Source organism: Amblyraja radiata, chromosome 2 (genome assembly GCF_010909765.2).
Source record: "Amblyraja radiata isolate CabotCenter1 chromosome 2, sAmbRad1.1.pri, whole genome shotgun sequence".
NCBI classification, from domain to species: Eukaryota; Metazoa; Chordata; class Chondrichthyes; order Rajiformes; family Rajidae; genus Amblyraja; species Amblyraja radiata.
In genome coordinates, this window is record NC_045957.1 from 72324792 (window position 1) to 72344324 (window position 19533).

A 19533-nucleotide genomic window follows, 5' to 3' on the forward strand; every position below is an offset into this window, starting at 1 on the left:
ATGTGCAGGCCGTGGTTGTGCGCATGTGGAGGGGGAGGATGTGCAGATCGCGGCAATGCGCATGTGTAAGGCGGCCTGCCATGCCGGCGGATGAGGAGCGGGCGGAGAGCGGAGACCCGGACACGGATACGGGTGGAGACGGAGAGTGACAGAGAGAGAGAGAGAGAGAGAGATAGAGAGGGGGCCCGCTCAGAATTAAACGATAGGTGTCCCGGGTGCTTGCCAAGCCAGGCAAAATGGCACAGCTTTTAGGTTGACCGGCGGGACTGTAGGTTGCCATTGGCAACCAGGCAACTGCTCATTTCGAGCCCTGTTTTGTCCTGCAACCAAGAATTCTGAGACATATAACTGAATTACTACAAGACTATACTATAACTGAATTACTACATTGCTTCCTCATAAAAAAGAACATACCCATTCAAAAATCTGCTCATTAAATGTTACTACACCAATAATCTTGCAAGAAATAAACTCTGCTCTGCTTGCAAACATTTCCAAACAATAGACTGCTTCTTTACGGTTACTCAATGAATGGGCATTTGAAACACTGATGTCATCACATCAGGATCTAAAACAATTCATGTGTAATAAGTCACTGCTAGAGCAGGCAATATATTTTCAAGTAATATAGACATCTTTTTTTCCATCTAAACAAATGGTATTTCCACCTTTTAGTTTATTTACAGATGAGTAGAAGTGACACATACCCCTTCGGCATGTACATCACATTCTGTGCACAATGCAATGAAGAGATAAAGGAAGTGCTACAGCCTATTTGATTGATAACAATTGGACAGAGTTGCATAAACTTTGCACTTTTTTTATAGATAAATAATGTAAAGATGGTGATGTCCCTGACAAATTAGGAATTAGCCTGATCAAACTCAAAGCCGTGCCACATTTAAGAAGCACTGATGGCATTGAATAAATGTTACATGCAGATATAGATTTTAAAAAATAAGGGGATATTGAAAATCATATATTAAAAATCATGTATTTTCTGATAATCTACATTAATCTGCAATAATGCAAGTTATGGTAAAATGAACATTTATAATGGAGATTCAAGAAGGTATCAATCCAACGCAGCAGTAACACATTTAGCTTTCTTCATGAGATGTGAAGAGTTACACAGGAATAAGTTAAGTCACAAATACGGAAGTCTGAGACTTTAGATAGTCAGGCTCGTGTTCCATGCTTCTGACTACACATATTCCTGTGTTAAGATCTACTGTTCTTGCAGTCTGGTTAATCAACCATTCAGGTATTCCTGTACCTAGTTATTGCTACTTATTTTTTATTTAAGAAAGTAGTGCTATTGATTGTTTATTCTGCACAATAGTTTGCTTTTAATATTTACAGCACTGCTGCAGTTTCTATCTGCAGTTTACGAATGTTCCATTTTGCACTAAGGTATTAATAACCATTTAATTCCCAAAATAGAATACAAGTCATCTAACCATAAGATCACAATCTTTTGGTCTCTTAACTCAATTTATACTTTTAAGAATAATGTGTCAATTAAGTGCTTGTAACTCATTTTTTCTTGAATGATTCCACATTTTATGAGGCAACACAATAAAGCCAGTCTGCCATTTTGCAGGAAGTTAAGGCCTAGTATTCTCCATAACTTCCATATATGGTGTTGATTTAAAAAAAAGCATAGTGAGACAAACCAGCATTTTCCCAAATGGAGAATCAAATGGTTGTGAAATCAATGTTCTCAACAACATGTGTAAACTACCCAAGCGAAATATGAGGTGCTGCTCCTCCAATTTGCAGTGGGACTCACTCTGGCCATGAAGGAGGCCCAGGACAGAAAGGTCGGATTTGGAATGGGAGGGGGAGTTGAAGTGCTGAGCCACCGGGAGATTAGGTTGGTTAAGGCAAACTGAGCAGAGGTGTTGGGCGAAGCGATCGCCAAGCCTGCGCTTGGTCTCACCGATGTAGGGCAGTTGACGCCTAGAACAGCGGATGCAATAGATGAGGTTGGAGAAGGTGCAGGTGAACCTCTGCCTCACCTGGAAATACTGCTTGGGTCCTTGGATGGAATCGAGGGGGGAGGTAAAGCGACAAGTGTAGCATTTCCTACGGTTGCAGGCGAAAGTACCAAGGGAGGGGGTGGTTTGGGTAGGAAGGGACGAATTGACCAGGGAGTTACGGAGGGAGCAGTCTCAAGATTCAAGATTCAAGAGAGTTTATTGTTTATTAAATACCGAGCTGTAGTCAATGAATACCAGCCTGACATATGAGTTTTTGTTGCCCAAGTGGTCCAGAGGGGAGTGAAGAGCCAGCGAGATGGCATCCACCGTTGATCTGTTGTGGCGGTGAGTGAACTGCAGTGGGACCAGGTTTTTGTCGAGGTAGGAGTTGATTTGCACCATGATCAACCTCTCAAAGCACTTCATCACCACCAACGTTAGTGCCAATGGTCGATAGTCATTGAGGCACGTCACCTTGCTCTTCTTGGGCATTGGGTATAATTGATGCCCTCTTAAAGCAGGTGGGAACCTCACACGTGAGAGGTTGAAAATGTCCGTAAAAATTCCAGCCAGTTGGCCCGCACAGGTTTTTAGAACACGACCGGGTATGCCATCAGGTCCCGGCGCTTTCCGAGGGTTCACCCCTCTGAAGGATTTTCTGACGTCGACCTCAGTGACCGTGACCGAAATACCATCCCAGCGAATGGGGGCTCGAGAAGGCACATCAGTGTTCTCCCTATCAAAGCATTCGTAAAACGCATTGAGCTCGTCAGGGAGTGATGCTTTGCTGACATTCGAGCTACCTCCTGATTTCGCCTTGTAGGCATTGCATTCAGGCCCCGCCACAGTTGCCGAATATCCATCTCATCATCCAGCTTGGAGCAGAAGTCACTTTTGGCCTTTTTACTGGCCTTACTAAGGTCGTATCTTGTCTTTCTTGTAGTCCTCGGTATCTTCAGACATGAATGCCCGGTGTCTGGACTTCAGAAGAGTGCGGATCTCATAGTTCATCCAAGGCTTCGGATTGGGAAACACGTGGAAGGTTTTTGTTGGGATACAGTCCTCCACACATTTCTTTATGAAGTCTGTAACGACTGTGGCGTATTCGTTCAGGTCCGTTGCTAAATCCCTGAACATTGCCCAGTCTACAGACTCCAAACAGTCCTGGAGTTGTTCCTCTCCCCCCCCCCCCCCCCCCCCCCGACCAGCTCTAAACAGTCCTCACCTCTGGGAGTGCACTCTTTAATTGCTGCATGTCGGCAGGAAGAAGCAGCACCGTGGAATGGTTGGATTTACCGAAGTGAGGGCGAGAGATAAAGCGATAGGCATCCTTAATGGTAGTGTAGCAGTGGTCGAGGGTGTTTGGACCTCTGGTGCAGCAGGAGACATGTTGGTGGAAGTTAGGGAGCGATCTCTTGAGGCTTGCTTTGTTGAAGTCCCCAGCTATGATGGTAAACGCCTCGGGGTAAGACGTCGTTGACCACGGCGTGCTGCTCCTCCAGTGCCAGTGCCTTGGGGTGGGATGTAGACTGCGGTCAGGATGATGGAGGTGAATTCCCTCAGAAGGTAGAAGGGGCGGCACTTCACCGCCATATGTTCGAGGTGTGGAGAGCAGGAGTTGGACAGGACTGCCATGTCTGAGCACCATGCAGAGTTGACCATGAGGCAGAAGCCCCCTCCTCTCCCTTTCCCAGATGCCTGCGTACAGTCCATACGGTGGATGGAGAACCCTTCAGGCTGGACTGCTGAGTCTGGGGAGCTGGGGGTGAACCATGTCTCTGTGAAACAGAACACAGAGCATTCCCTCAGCTCCCTTTGATAAAGCAGCCTTGCCCTTAAGTCCTCCACTTTAATTTCTAGGGACTGTACGTTGGCCAGTAGGATAGTAGCGAGAGGGGGCCGAAGTTCCTTCCACTTCAGTCTGACCTGTAGTCCTGCCCGACGGCCATGTTTCCGTACTCCATGGAGCCCTCCTCAGTGTTTAAAGGTACAGTACTTACGTGTCTCCGCGAGGTCGGGGATTCCCCTGAGATCGGGAATTCCCATACAGTCTGCACCTCCAGCTCCGTTGCTGCTGCGGGATCCCGCCCGACGGCCTAGATTCCGGACTCCATGAGGGCCTCCCCGGTGTTTGCAGGTAAGGTTCTTGCTGTACCCGCGCTCCTCCTTGAGGTTGGGGAATCCCCTCTGTTCGGGGATTCCCTTACATCGTTACATTCACTAACATCGGGAGTTCTCAATAGCGCTAATGCATTTAATGCGTTAGCAGCTCGCTACCTACGGCGTTGATTCCAGTAGATTTTCTGATGCAGGTGAGTTCATAAATGCTGTATTTAACTATTTTTCTTTGTGCCGTTCGTAGGTAGGCGTCATCTTAGTTAGTCTCTGCGGAAAGTCGAAAGGGGAGGAGATGGGAAGATGTGGCCAGTGGTGGGATCCCGTTGGAGTTGGCAAAAATGACGGAGGATTATCTGTTGTATGTGATGGCTGGTAAGGTGGAAGGTGAGGACAAGGGGCACTCTGTCCTTGTTTCGAGAAGGGGGATAGGTAGTGAGAGCGGAGCTACGGGATATAGAGGAGACCCTGGTGAGAGTCTCATTTATAGTCGAAGAGGGGAATCCCTGTTCCCTAAAGAATGAGGACATCTCCGATGCCCTGGTTTGGAACACCTCATCCTGGGTGCAGATGCGGCATAGATGGAGGAGGAATTGGGAGTAGGGGGATAGAGTCCTTACAGGAAGCAGAGTGGGAAGAAGTGTAGTCCAGATAGCCATGGGAGTCAATGGGTTTGTAGTAGATGTCGGTAAGTAGTCTGTTTCCTGCAATGGAGATAGTGAGGTCCAGAAACGGTAGGGAGATGTCGGAAATGGTCCAGGTGAATTTGAGTGCCGGATGGATTTTAGTGGTGAAATGGATGAAGTCAGTGAGCTCTGCATGGAGGTAGCACCAATTCAGTCATCAATGTAGCAGAGGTAGAGTTCGGGGATTGGGCTACGGTACGCCTCGAACAAGGATTGTTCGACGTACCCTACAAAGGGGCAGGCAGCTGTGACCCATGTGCGTGCCCACAGCTACGGCTTGGATTTGGAGGAAATGGGAGTCAAAGGAAAAGTTGTTGAGGGTAAGGACCAGCTCCACTAGGCGAAGGAGAGTATTGGTAGACAGGGATTGGTTGGTTCTGCGGTCGAGGAAGAAACGGAGGACTTTAAGACCCTTCTGGTGGGGGATGGAGGTGTGGAGTGACTGGAAATCCATGAAGATGAGTGGGGGCCTGGAAAATGTAAGTCATGGAGGAGACGAAGAGTGTGTGAGGTGTCTTGGACATAGGTAGGGAGGGATTTGACCAGAGGGGTAGGAGTCGAGCTTTGTGGAAATAAGTTTGGTGGGACAAGAACAAGCAGAAACAATGGGTCTGCCAGGACAGTCAGGTTTGTGGATTTTGGGGAGAAGGTAAAATCGGGCCGTGCAGGGCTGGGGAACGAAGAGGTTGGAGGCTTGGGAGGGCAGGGAACCGGAAGTGATGAAGCCAGTGGTGCTGTTTGAGATAATGGCTTGGTGCTCATCTGTGGGGTCATGGTCCATGGATGAGTAGGAGGAGGTGTCTGAGAGTTGGCGCCTGGCCTCCAATGGGTAGAGATCAGCACGCCAGAGAACCAAGGCACCTCCCTTGTCGGCAGGTTTGATCACCCAGTCGGGGTTGTTGCAGAGTGAGTGGAGGGCTGTACCTTCAGGGAGGGAGAGGTTAGAGTGAGAAAGGCGAGTGGAAAGGTTGAGGTGGTTGATGTCCCGCTGGCAGCTTAAAATAAAAAGATCTAAAGCAGGCAAATGGCCTTCAGGGGGAGTCCAAGAGGAGGGGTTCGGTTGGAGACGGGAGAAGGTGTCATCACTCGGGGGTGAAGACTCCTTCCCATGGAAAAACGATTGGATGCGGAGGCGACAGAAGAAGAGCTCCACATCGTGGCGGACGCGGAACTCATTAAGGTGGGGACGGAGGGGGACAAAGGTGAGACCACTGCTGAGGACAGACCTTTCGGTATCAGAGAGGGGGAGGTTAGCGGGGTTGGTGAACACACGGCAAGGATGGGGGTTGGGGCCGGGGGAAGGCAGGTGATTGGCCGGAGGGCGAGGCATGTCTGGCACAAGGATATATTTGTGTGTGAATGCGGACACACACACACACACACACACACACACACACACACACACACACACACACACACTAGACTAAGTGGGACCCGTTGTGTCCCATGCTCACATGGAGGGCTGGTCCCCCAACGCAATATTCCACCTCTCCACCACTTCCAATATTGGCTTGCAGTTGACACGCCTATTCCTTGAAATTCCATTTCAAGCAGGGTGCAAGGCCACCAAATTCAAATGCAGTTTCCTACCATTACAAGCAGGGTGCAAGGCGACCAAATTCAAGTGCAGTTTCATACCACTTCAAGCAGGCAAGGCCACCAAATTCAAGTGCAGTTTCATACCACTTCAAGCAGGGTGCAAGGCCACCAAATTCAAGTGCAGTTTCATACCACTTCATGCAGGGTGCAAGTCCACCAAATTCAAGTGCAGTTTCATACCACTTCAAGCAGGATGCAAGGCCACCAAATTCAAATGTAGTTTCATACCATTTCATGCAGGGTGCAAGGCCACCAAATTCAAATGCAGTTTCACACCATTTCATGCAGGGCGCAAGGCCACCACATTCAAATGCAGTTTCATACCATTTCAAGCAGGGTGAAACCACCATAAAACCACCATAAAACTGAGGAAATATTATATAATAGAACCGCATGGATAGTGACTTTTAAATAAGCTAGGTAATGTGCAAGAGAAAAGCTTAAGGTTTTCAGAAACTCATGTCTCCTAAAGAAATAAAGTACAAAGAAACACATACAGGGAACAGATGAATCAAAACATAGAAACGCTAATCTGAACCTGCATAGCTTTGGTTATTGCTTTGAGGCAATTATAACGCCGGAGGAAATTATATTTGATATAATTTTGTGTTGAAGAATGGATTGCTGAATAGGGCCTCTTCTTAGACCAGAGGTCATCTGCTCTTTCTCTATGGCACATTCCTGAGCTCTGAGTGTGACATATAGATGAAGAGTTATGGCTGTTTATGCTGAGTTCGAGACAGAAGGCTGAGAGATAATAGACTCTGTGTTTAGCTTTGGCTATGTTAAATTATAATGAGGTTGAGATAATGGATCGGATGCTTGGAGAGGAAAGAATCAGATTGATGGATTTGTGACCTTCCTATGTTTCGAAGAAGCGGCTGTACTTTTGAGGTAATGGTCCGAAGTTGTAAATTTACCCTTTGTTCTGTAATATTTGTAAAAGGCCTTGCAGATGAGATTGAAAATTCATCTCCCAGAGATAGCAGGAGAAGGGGAGGCTGTAAATTAGAATGAAGCTGTATCCTGGCACAAAACACTTATCATCAATTAAGTTGACAGATTTACGACCCATGTATGCTTGGAGTTGGGAGGTGTGTGTGGGTTTTGAAATTTAACTTAGAAGCTGTGTAATTCGGCGAACTCATATAATTAATGTTTTTAATACATAGGTAATAGTATTTTAAACTGTGTAAAATTGTAGTGAAACCATTTATGAAATGTATTGTGTCTAAGTAGGATTGTAAACATTAAACCTAGTTTAGATTTATAGAAATATCTTTCTTCTTGGTATAGAAAGTGTGTTTTGTTTATATGACTTGTGTGATCATTGTATTATATATGTATCTTATATTTTGAGGAGTGGTCTTTGATAATTGAGCCTACTGGGATTTTGCTTTGTTGAAATAAAATAATTCTAAACAAAGTTAAACCACAGGCAAACGAAGGTTGTAAAATGAGGCCAGAGAAGGGTGGATCATGTGACTGCTGTTGTAAATCACCAGAAGGGCTCAGATGATTGGTTACTAGTTTGTCATACCCTCTGTCTCAGAAATGTCCAATAACTATTAAATGCCTTGAGTTTGTACCAGAGTCACTAATTCTTTGGATCTGCCCCGGTGCTTTCAGCTCTGTGTTGGAAGGTTCAGAGACTAGTCTCAGCGCTGAATAAAGAATCGATTTCAACAGCAGAAAGTGTTTGAATCAAGTTTTCTTGAATTAGATTGACAAAAGAACTCAGTTTAACAAAACCACACAAAACACCACATAAACATCACACTCACAGTTCAGTAGACATTCAATGTGTTCAGTTGATTAACAGCTCAGACAGAGTCGTGACCTCTCCCTTCCCCATCTTGCAGAGACTGAGCCACACCCACACTTCCGGGTTTTATAATCCCTCCCCCCTCCCACTGGAAGGGGCGTGGCCTTCAAGGCTTGATTGACAGGAGAGAGATTCTCAACATTTTTTAAACACTAATAACACTTTTATTTTTCATTGATGGGAAGAATCCTCTGCACCTGATGAGTGGAGGGCGACTGAGTAAGATGGCCAAAAATCACAGCCGTAAGTGGTAGCGTTTTATCTAAAATCAATATACAGTGCAAACAGGAAGTTGTCAAGTTTAGACTTTTAATCATGCTTTAGTTAATATTGTAGACTCAGTTATGAAGAATTTGTTGCATTGAACAATTTTTGTCAGATAAAAACACAGCTCTTTCAGGTCAGGTCGGGGGGACTTCCCCCCGCCACGGGTAACATGTAATCCCGAGCTACCTGCTCCATGGTCGGAAAGTTGGCGACTAAACCGTCTCCCCCACCTGGTTTGCCAGGTGAGGAGGGGGCAGTGGACCCCCAGCAGGACCAAAAACAAGACATGTCAAAGGGCAGATGAGCTTCCAGAGAGCCAAGGCCATCCACACTTCATTAGAAGTTGCGGTCACTGTGGTATATAGCATTGTAAGGAAAGATGATAAAGCACATACACCAAAATCCCAGGACAGGGATGTGTGCGTGTCCGTTCCCGTCAGAAACCAGCACCACTGCGTCGCTAATGTTCTTTCACAATGGAAAGATCAATTTAAATACTGCCGTTACAATAATTTACCATTAAACCTCTACCACTGGGAAGCATCTGCTTTTATACAACAAAACTAGAGAAGCAATAAGAAATGAAATTTCAGAAAAATGAACCAGATTCTGTTAATTGTCTGAACACATCTTGCTTCTGAACTGGAAATCAATATAAAAGCCCACTGGTGTTGATCTATATCCAAATGTCCAGCAATAAAGAGAATGATAGTTATAGATGACAGATAGTTCAATATAGTTTTTATAATTTAATCCCTGTTCATAACCACACATGCTTCCAAATTTCAGCAACACCTGATTTATTAAGAGTTACAAAGAAAATGTGTTAGAATACCAATAATACATGTTTAGATTCCAAATACATGTCAAACAGAATGACCAGTAAAATGCAGCATATTTTGAATAAGAGTTCATGCCTATGATGCAATCAGTTGCTTTTAGCCTAAGAGGTGGGGATCATAACAGAAGCCTCCTCGTGGCGATCCCTGGAAGCGACGACGTGATGCACTCTGTGACGCGTCGGGTGACAATTCTGTCAACATGTTGGACGACGACAGAAGCCAACAGAAGCTACATCGTCTGACACACGAGCGAACGAAGCCTAAGAGCTTTGCAAAATTCAACAAGGCAACATTGCGTCAAATCTCTTCTCTTGATTCATATTTGCAAGACTAAATGCGAGTCTTCCAGTGTCTTTATTTGTTCATGCTTTTTCTATTCTAAAACAATGCAAATTTTAGGATGTGGTACATTTGTGAAATATGAAACTAATGTACATCCATTTTTCTGGCCACAAAATGTTCATTCTTTGAACTGTAAACAACTACACATTCAATTAAACATAGCTGAGACGTTTTGGCATTGGTGAATAATATAACTAATGTGACACTGTTAAGTGTAGGGTTTCGATGAAACAATCATTATGTGCTGTGATAAAAATAGAAAGATACACAAGGAAACATTTGGACAGCATAATGCCAGAATTTTTAAAAGGAGGTAGCTGCAGGAAGCCAGATCAAAGTGGTTAATTGAAAGTTATTTTGAGTAGAACGATAAGCCTATGATTATTTTGATTCAGTGGACCGTAAAAGAAAACTGCATCCTCAACAAATACATTGCGGCATATTCCCTCCATCAATTTATGGTTTTGTCTGATTAGACAGTAGTACAGTGTGAAAAACTCAATTAAGTCTCAAGTAATTAGAGGTTCAGATCATTAAAAAATACATTAAGTAGCTAGAAAGGTCACTCCAAGACCAAGGGAGGCAGACAAGTGGGTCCTGGTTAGGAGGGGCAAGGGGCAGAGGCAGGGACTAGAGAGTACCCCAGTGGCTGTACACCTTGGCAATAAGTACTCCGGTTTCAGTACTGTTGGGGGGGACAGCCTACCTGGGAGGCCCGGGGACAGCGGCCGGGCCTCCGGTACAGAGACTGGCCCTGTTGCTCAGAAGGGTAAGGAAAAGAAGAGGAGGGCAGTAGTAATAGGGGACTCTATAGTTAGGGGGTCAGATAGGCGATTCTGTGGACGCAGTCAGGAGACCCGGATGGTAGTTTGCCTCCCTGGTGCCAGGGTCTGGTATGTGGCTGAACGTCTCCAAGATATCCTGAAATGGGAGGGAGAGGAGCCTGAGGTCGTCGTGGTACATATAGGTACCAATGACATAGGTAGAAAATGAGAAGAGGTCCTGAAAGGAGAATTTAGGGAGTTAGGAGGAGAGTTAAGGAGAAGGACCACAAAAGTAACAATCTCCGGATTACTGCCTATGCCACGCGACAGTGAGAGTAGGAATGGAGTGAGGTGGAGCATAAATGCGTGACTAAGGGACTGGTGCAGAGGGCAGAGATTCAAGTTTCTGGATCATTGGGACCTCTTTTGGGGAAGGAGTGACCTGTACAAAAAGGACGGTTTGCACTTGAACCCGAGGGGAACCAATATCCTGGCGGGGAGATTTGCAAAGGCTACTGGCTACTGGGGAGACTTTAAACTAGAACGGTTGTGGGGGAGGGACTCAAATAGAGAAAGCTAGTAGACTGTGTGTGAGGCAGGAGGCAGAGAAGGGAAGCACTCAGACCCAACATGTAGGGGAGAAAGAAGAAAAAGATAATAAACAGAGAATAAGAGGTGGTGGGTTTCTTAAATGTGTATATTTTAATGCTAGGAGCATTGTAAGAAAGGTGGATGAGTTTAGAGCCTGGATTGACACCTGGAAGTATGATGTTGTGGCGATTAGTGAAACATGGTTGCAGGATGGCTGTGAATGGAAACTAAATATTCCAGGATTTTGTTGCTTCAGGTGTGATAGAATTGGAGGGGCAAGAGGTGGAGGTGTTGCATTGCTTGTCAGGGAAGATATTACAGCAGTGCTTTGGCAGGATAGATTAGAGGGATCATCTAGGGAGGCTATTTGGGTGGAACTGAGAAACGGGAAAGGTGTAGCAACACTAATATAGGGGTGTATTATAGACCGCCTAATGGGGAGTGATTGTGGGAGATTTCAATTTTCCACACATAGACTGGGAAACACATTCTGTCAAAGGGCTGGATGGTTTGGAGTTTGTAAAATGTGTGCTGGATAGTTTTTTGCAGCAATACATAGAGGTACCTACTAGAGAAGGGGAAGTGCTGGACCTCCTGTTAGGAAATGAGACAGGTCAGGTGGCGGAGGTATGTGTTGGGGAGCACTTCGGGTCCAGTGATCACAATACCATTAGTTTCAATATAATTATGGAGAAGGTCAGAACTGGACCAAGGGTTGAGATTTTTGATTGGAGAAAGGCTAACTTTGAGGAGATGCGAAAGGATTTAAAAGGAGTGAATTGGGACATTTTATTTTATGGGAAGGATGTAGAAGAGAAATGGAGGACATTTAAAGGTGACATTTTAAGAGTACAGAATCTTTATGTCCCTGTTCGGTTGAAAGGAAATAGTAATAATTGGAAAGAGCCATGGTTTTCTAAGGAAATTGGACACTTGGTTCGGAAAAAGAGAGAGATCTAAAATAATTATAGGCAGCATGGAGTAAATGAGGTGCTTGAAGAGTATAAAGAATGTAAAAAGAATCTTAAGAAAGAAATTAGAAAAGCTAAAAAGAAGATATAAGGTTGCTTTGGCAAGTAAGGTGAAAGTAAATCCAAAGGGTTTCTACAGCTATATTAATAGCAAAAGGATAACGAGGGATAAAATTGGTCCATTAGAGAGTCAGAGTGGACAGCTATCTTCAGAGCCAAAAGAGATGGGGGAGATATTGAACAATTTATTTTCTTCGGTAAGGAGAAGGATATTGAATTATGTCAGGTAAGGGAAACAAATAGAGTGGCTATGTGAACTATGAGATTCAAAGAAGAGGAAGTACTGACACTTTTGAAAAATATAAAAGTGGATAATCCCTAGGACATTGAGGGAAGTTAGTGTAGAAATAGCAGGGGTTATGACAGAAATATTTCAAATGTCATTAGAAACGGGAATGGTGCCAGAGGATTGGCGTACTGCGCATGTTGTTCCATTGTTTAAAAAGGGTTCTAAGAGTAAACCTAGCAATTATAGACCTGTTAGTTTGACGTCAGTGGTGGGCAAATTAATGGAAAGGATACTTAGAGATAATATATATAAGCATCTGGATAAACAGGGTCTGACAAGGAACAGTCAACATGGATTTGTGCCTGGAAGGTCATGTTTGACTAATTTTCTTGAATTTTTTGAAGAGGTTACTAGGGAAATTGATGAGGGTAAAGCAGTGGATGTTGTCTATATGGACTTCAGTAAGGCCTTTGACAAGGTTCCACATGGAAGGTTGGTTAAGAAGGTTCAATTGTTGGGTATTAATGGTGGTAGCAAGATGGGTTCAACAGTGGCTGAATGGGAGATACCTGAGAATAATGGTGGATGGCTGTTTGTCAGGTTGGAGGCCGGTGACTAGTGGGGTGCCACAGGGATCTGTGTTAGGTCCACTGTTGTTTGTCATATACATCAATGATCTGGATGATGGTGTGGTAAATTGGATTAGTAAGTATGCAGATGATACTAAGATAGGTGGTGTTGTGGATAATGAAGTAGATTTTCAAAGTCTTCAGAGAGATTTAGGCCATTTGGAAGAGTGGGCTGAAAGATGGTAGATGGAGTTTAATGCTGATAAGTGTGAGGTGCTACATCTTGGTAGGACAAATCAAAATAGGACGTACATGGTAAATGGTAGCGAATTGAGGAATGCAGTTGAACAGAGGGATCTAGGAATAACTGTGCATAGTTCCCTGAAGGCGGAATCTCATGTAGATAGGGTGGTAAAGAAAGCTTTTGGTGTGCTGGCCTTTATAAATCAGAGCATTGAGTATAGAAGTTAGGATGTAATGTTAAAATTGTACAAGGCATTGGTGAGGCCAATTATGGAGTATGGTGTACAATTTTGGTCACCAAATTATAGGAAAGATGTCAACAAAATAGAGAGAGTACAGAGGAGATTTACTAGAATGGTGCCTGGGTTTCAGCAACTAAGTTACAGAGAAAGGTTGACAAGTAAAGTCTTTATTCTTTGGAGCGCAGAAGGTTAAGGGGGAACTTGATAGAGGTCTTTAAAATGATGAGAGGGATAGACAGAGTTGACGTGGATAAGCTTTTTCCATTGAGTGTTGGGAAGATTCAAACAAGAGGACATGATTTGAGAATTAAGGGACAGAAGTTTAGGGGTAACATGAGGGGGAACTTCTTTACTCAGAGAGTGGTAGCTGTGTGGAATGAGCTTCCAGTGGAAGTGGTGGAGGCAGGTTCGATTTTATAATTTCAAAATAAATTGGATAGTTATATGGACGGGAAAGGAATGGAGGGTTATGGTCTGAGTGCAGGTAGATGGGATTAGGGGAGAATAAGTGTTCGGCACGGACTCGAAGGGGCCGAGATGGCCTGTTTCCATGCTGTAATTGTTATATGGTTATATTTTGGAGCTGTTTACAAATAAAAAATCCAAAGTCCGGTCCACATGCTGGAAGTACTGGAGCGCCCCCGAACCAAGTAAGCCCAGATAAGTCCCAGGCTACTACAGGCCCATGACCTAACATCTCTCTCCTCGCCAGACTGCATTTGTGATCCCGGGATACCTCCTGCAACCGATCGTGAAAGCGCTGGAGACAATACACCGGTCCTGCTCCTGCTGGCCCACTTTACGCGTCCATCCCTGCCAGAAGCTCCCTCCTTGGCTCTTCGGACTTCCAAGCTTCCCTCTGTAGACAGCGGCCTGCCAGACCCATCTTTGCAGCGGCAACGAAGACCTGCCACAACACTCGGGCATGGGGGCGGGCCACCGGGTCTGTTCTTGTTCTCGACGGGCCACTGGGTCTATCCTTGTATGGCTGCTATGGCACCTCAGAGAGTTTCCCTACTTTCTGCTAGTAAAGCAGGCGTTGAGATGGCTATAGAATTGTACAGAGCGCTAATATTAAAAAAATACAAAGATACAGGAAATTACAGTGCAGAACATCTGACAATGACAGTTTGGAGTTCACAAGTCTTCGGCTTTAGTTCAAATCTGATGGAAAGGGAGAGTGGGTGGTTCAATACGTCTGTGGAAAGCAGAAATAAGTGAAATGTTAAACTGAATGACTTTGATAGGTGAAAGAAAGAAGGATGAGGTACAGACAGAAGTTTAAAAAGTGGCATTAAATAAGTAGAAGTAAATCCAAGGCAGGCCACAGTGAATTATAGCTCCTGAGGAATAATGCAGAGGAGTGGGATCTAGGAATACAAGTACATAGTTCCCTGAAATTTGTGTCACAGGTAGATGGGCTTTGAAGGCAGCTTTTGGCATACTGGCCTTCTTCAGTCAAAGAACTAAGTACAGCAAACCCACGTTATAATGGACCATACAATTTACAAGGTTGTTGCCTGAACTTGGAAGCCTGAGTTGAAAGGAGAGGTCTGGGCTGGCTTGGACTTCCTCTCATCTTATTCCTAGGGTATAGGTGAAAGGGGAAATATTTAATGGGAAGCTAATCTGACAACAGCCACAACAAAAATACCCAACTGCATCATAAGGAAAGTTTACCAACTATTAGATACTCATGGATATTAAATTATACTGATGTTTCAATAAGGTAACATATCAGGGCTCTCGCTTAACTTTTTTTCCCTATTGCCAGCCGGGCAACCTCGGCAGCTTTTTAGGTTGCTAAATTACAGTTTAGGTGGTCATTTAAGATGGCTTGCATGACGCGTGCGATAATGTGCTCGGACGAAGTGCGTAGTTACCAGTCGGAATTATGATCAATTAAGCATTCACATATTATTTCTGCTTCAAATAAAGTCACAAACTAAACATATTCACCAATCAAGACATGATATATACCACAATGACATGCAGCAAAATTACAATACAGCATCTAATCTCTTTTTACCTATTGCAATGAATGCAATTTCTATTATCTCTTTCCACTTCCAAACAAAAATATGGTTATCCATGGCCAGAGTGAGGCCTACCGCAAATTGGAGGAACAGTACCTCATATTTTGCTTGGGTAGTTTACACCCCAGCGGTATGAACATTGGCTCTCCAATTTCATGTAGTCCTTGCTTTCTCCCTCCTTCCCCTCCCATTCCCAGCTCTCCCACAGCCTACTGTCTCCGCCTTGTCCTTTCTTTTTCCGCCCCCCACCCCTTTCGACATCACTCTGAAGGGTCTCGACCCGAAACGTTGCCTATTTCCTTCGCTCCATCGATGCTGCCTCACCTGCTGAGTTTCTCCAGCATTTTTGTCTACCCATTCACACAAGTTCTGTTATCCCACTTTCCTCACCCACTCCCTGCACATTAGGGGCAGTACATTGGCCATAAATTTGCTGCCTAAAATTGCCAGAGACCTGGAATTGATCCTGAATATGGGTGCTGTCTGTATGGAGTTTTGTTTTCTCGTTTATAACATTGTTTACAGAGTACTATGTTTACATATTCTGTTGTGCTGCTGCAAGTAAGGATTTCATTGTTCTAACTGGGACGCGAGAGAATAAAACCCTCTTGACTTACGTCGCTGATGTGTGGGATAGAACTAGAGTACGGGTGATCGGTGGTCGGCGTGGACTCGGTGGGCCGAAGGGTCTGTTTCCACACTGTATCTTTAAATTAAACTAAAAACACTAAAACCAGAGGAAATGTAAAGAAGGGTTTCTACCCAAAACCCAATTTTTTCTATCCAGAGATGCTGGCTGCTCCATGGAGTTCCCCCGCACAATTAAAGCATGGAATAGTCTTCACCCTACCATAGGTACCAACCAGACGCAACTAAATTTAAGGTAGCTTTTCTTCCCCAAGAACCTTTTTTTGCTTAAGTCCAAGTCAAGAGTCAAGAGAGTTTTATTGTCATGTGTCCCAGATAGGACAATGAAATTCTTGCTTGCTGCAGCACAACAGAATATGTAAACATAATACAGAACAGGAGATAAAAGTTCAGTGTGTCTATATACTATAGACCAAATATATACACAATAAATAAACAGATAAAATGCAATAGGCTATTATTTTTCAGTTTGGAGTTTGGTTGTGGTGGGTCCACCAATTTAAATTCCATTTCGAATATTTTTGGAGGACCAGGAAACCAAGAAGCAAGAGTTGCTCCAGGGAGTTACTGCAGCTCCAGGGAGTGATTCTGCGTTGTTTTTCAGCAGTCGCGGCGAGGCAGCGACAGGACAGCAATGGCGGCCAGACCTCCCACAATGCAAAGGGAGGGAGAAAGTGGCCGACGCCGACCAGTTGCCGTGGCAGTGCGCATGTGCAGGGCCGCACATGCGCACAACCAAGGCCGATGACGTGCTCGGCGGCCGGCCGTGCTGAGCGGAGAGCCGAGAACTAGCGCCGAGAGCCGAGAGCTAGCGCTGAGAGCCGAGAGCTAGCGCCGAGAGCCGAGAGCTAGGCGGAGAGCCGAGAGCGAGCGCCGAGCCGAGATCTGGAGCCGAGCGGAGAGCCGAGACTCGGACACGGATGGCGGGCGGGTGTCCCAGTTGCTTGCCAAGCCGGGCAAAATGGCATGGGTTTTAGGTTGCCCGGCGGGACTGTAAGTTGCCATTGGCACCCGGGCAACCGCTAATTTCAAGCCCTGCATATCAACAATTTATTTGTGTGGTTCGGGCAGAATCAAGTGAAGTGACAATGATTCCCATTAAGGTAAACCCTAATCAGAAGCAGATGACCTTTACCCCACGAGCACTACACAGCTCTGAAATGATCAGGCTGTGATTCCAGTTATTTTTTGTTTAAACTTCACAAGGTAAGGTTTAAACTTTGCATAAGATGCAGCACACCAGCATTTAGATGAACAACTGTAGAATTTTAATTGAGGAAATTAAATAACTGGCAGAGTATCTACATTTTTTTTCCTTTATGTCATTACAGAACCTATACAAACTAAAATTATCAGCATGCACAATAATTATTTTGATATATGACTCCAGAGGAAGTAAGTAACCAGTTCCAGGAAAATGGTCCTGTATATGTTTAGAATCCATCCATATACAAAAACAATGCAATACATTTTTTTGGAAGAAATGAAACCCTTTGCAGGCAGATTTAGTTGTTACAAATTTTCCTCAGATTAAAATTTGTCATTCCTAAATTTACAATGTTGCTCAATTCCTTATACTTACCATAATTGTTGAAATTATTGCATGTCATCTCATACACCATATACAATCTTAGATTCAATTCAAAGTGCAGAATTAAACTATTGCTCATTAAGAATTTAAACTAAATGCAGATTAAGTTTCCATCTATAACATTACTTGCAATTAGACATTAAGGAAGATTGAGTTGTTTTATCTATTACACAATGTAATTATTTCTCAAGAGCTGGGGGCTGGTAAAACTAGCATTTATTCCCAGTTGGCCCAATTGTGCTTCTGAATGTGATGATGGGCCTATTTTTTCCACTGCTGCTGCCCTCCTGATGAAGGCATTCACACAGTAGTGTAGGTCAGTGAGTTCCAGGATTGAACAACAAAGAACCAACAATATCTTTCCAAATCAGGATGGTGAGCAACTTGATGGGACACTGCAGATGGATTTGTCCCCATGTGCCTGATGCCTTTGTTTTACTTGGTGGTAGAAATGACAGCTTAGATAGGTGCTGTTAGTGTAACGCAGGCAAATAACTATGGTGCATTTTGTAAATGGTGCTTTTCCTGGATTGTAACTGAAGCTCCTCATTTTTGTCATATAGATGTGGAAAGGGCTTTGCAGTTTGAGGCAATCACTTACTGCTGGATATCCATCCTCCAATCTGCTCTTGTAGTTAGTGTATTTATGTGGCTAGTACAGCTGAATTTCTAGTCCACTGTAACACCAAAGGTATTGATGAAAGGTTTGGCAATGGTAATACCATTGAATGTCGAGGGTAGGTAGTTAAATTCTCTCAAGTCATGTGGAGTTGTTTATTGCCATATTCACACATACGATGAAGGAAGGTACAATGCAAGTCAATGAAAATGGCTGCAAATGATAATATCCTGGAATTTCTATGGCATAAAGCATACTTGCCACTATATGTAGTGGCCGCGACAGCGGCTCCACTGCCTCCTCCTCCCGCACCCCACCCGCCCTGATAGCGGCCGCTGCTTGCAAAGCCGCTAACGGCGATAACTGCTTTCAAAACAAACCCTCTCGCACCCCGAGGCCGGGAGGAGGGAGGGAGGGGGAGGCCTCCTTCTGCCGTCTGAAGCAGCTGCACATCATAGGAACCCCCGTTCCCTAAAGAATGAGGACATCTCAGATGTCCTGGTATGGAACACCTCATCTTTGGCGCAGATGCGGCATAGACGGACTAATTGAGAGTAGGGGTTAGAGTCTTTGCAGGAAGAAGGGTGGGAAGAAGTGTAGTCGAGATAGTTGTGGGAGTCAGTGGGAATGTAATAAATGTCAGTCGATAGTCTATTTCCTGTGATGGAGACTGTGAGATCAAGAAAGAGGAGGGAGGTGTGGGAGATCGTCCAATTAAATTTGAGTGTATGATGGAAATTGGTGGTGAAGTTGATAAAGTCTACATGGTTGCAGGAGGCAGCACCGATGCAGATGCTGAGGAAATATTATATAATAGAATTGCTCGGATAGTAACCTTCATGTGAGGAACCTATGTTAAGTTGTAAGAAAAGCTTAAGGTTTTCAGAAACACATGTATCCTAAAGAAATAAAGTACAAAGAGACACATACAGGGAACAGATGAATCAAAACATAAAAACGCTAATATGAACCTGCATAGCTTAGTTTATTGCTTTGAGGCAATTATAACGCTGGAGGAAATGGTATTTGATATGATTTTGTGTTGAATAATGGATAGCTGAGGGCTTCTTCTTAGGGCCAGAGGTCATCTGCTCTTTCTCTATGGCACATTCTTGTGCTCTGAATGTGACATAAAGATGAAGAGTTATGGCTGTTTATGCTAGTTTGAGACAGAATTCAAGGCTGATAGATAATAGACTCTGTGGTTAGCTTTGGCTACGTTAAATTATAATGAGGTTGAGATAAGGGATCGAGCAGCTGTACTTTTGAGGTAATGGTCTGAAGTTGTAAATTTACCCTGTGTTCTGTAATA

The 19533-nt window shown here is 44.3% G+C and overlaps 1 protein-coding gene across 1 annotated transcript in view; it reads right to left on the bottom strand.

The window, feature by feature from the left end:
- The window catches only part of phlpp1 (PH domain and leucine rich repeat protein phosphatase 1), a 161117-nt gene that overhangs the window by 109661 nt on the left and 31923 nt on the right, over window positions 1–19533 (bottom strand). The window lies entirely within an intron of this gene.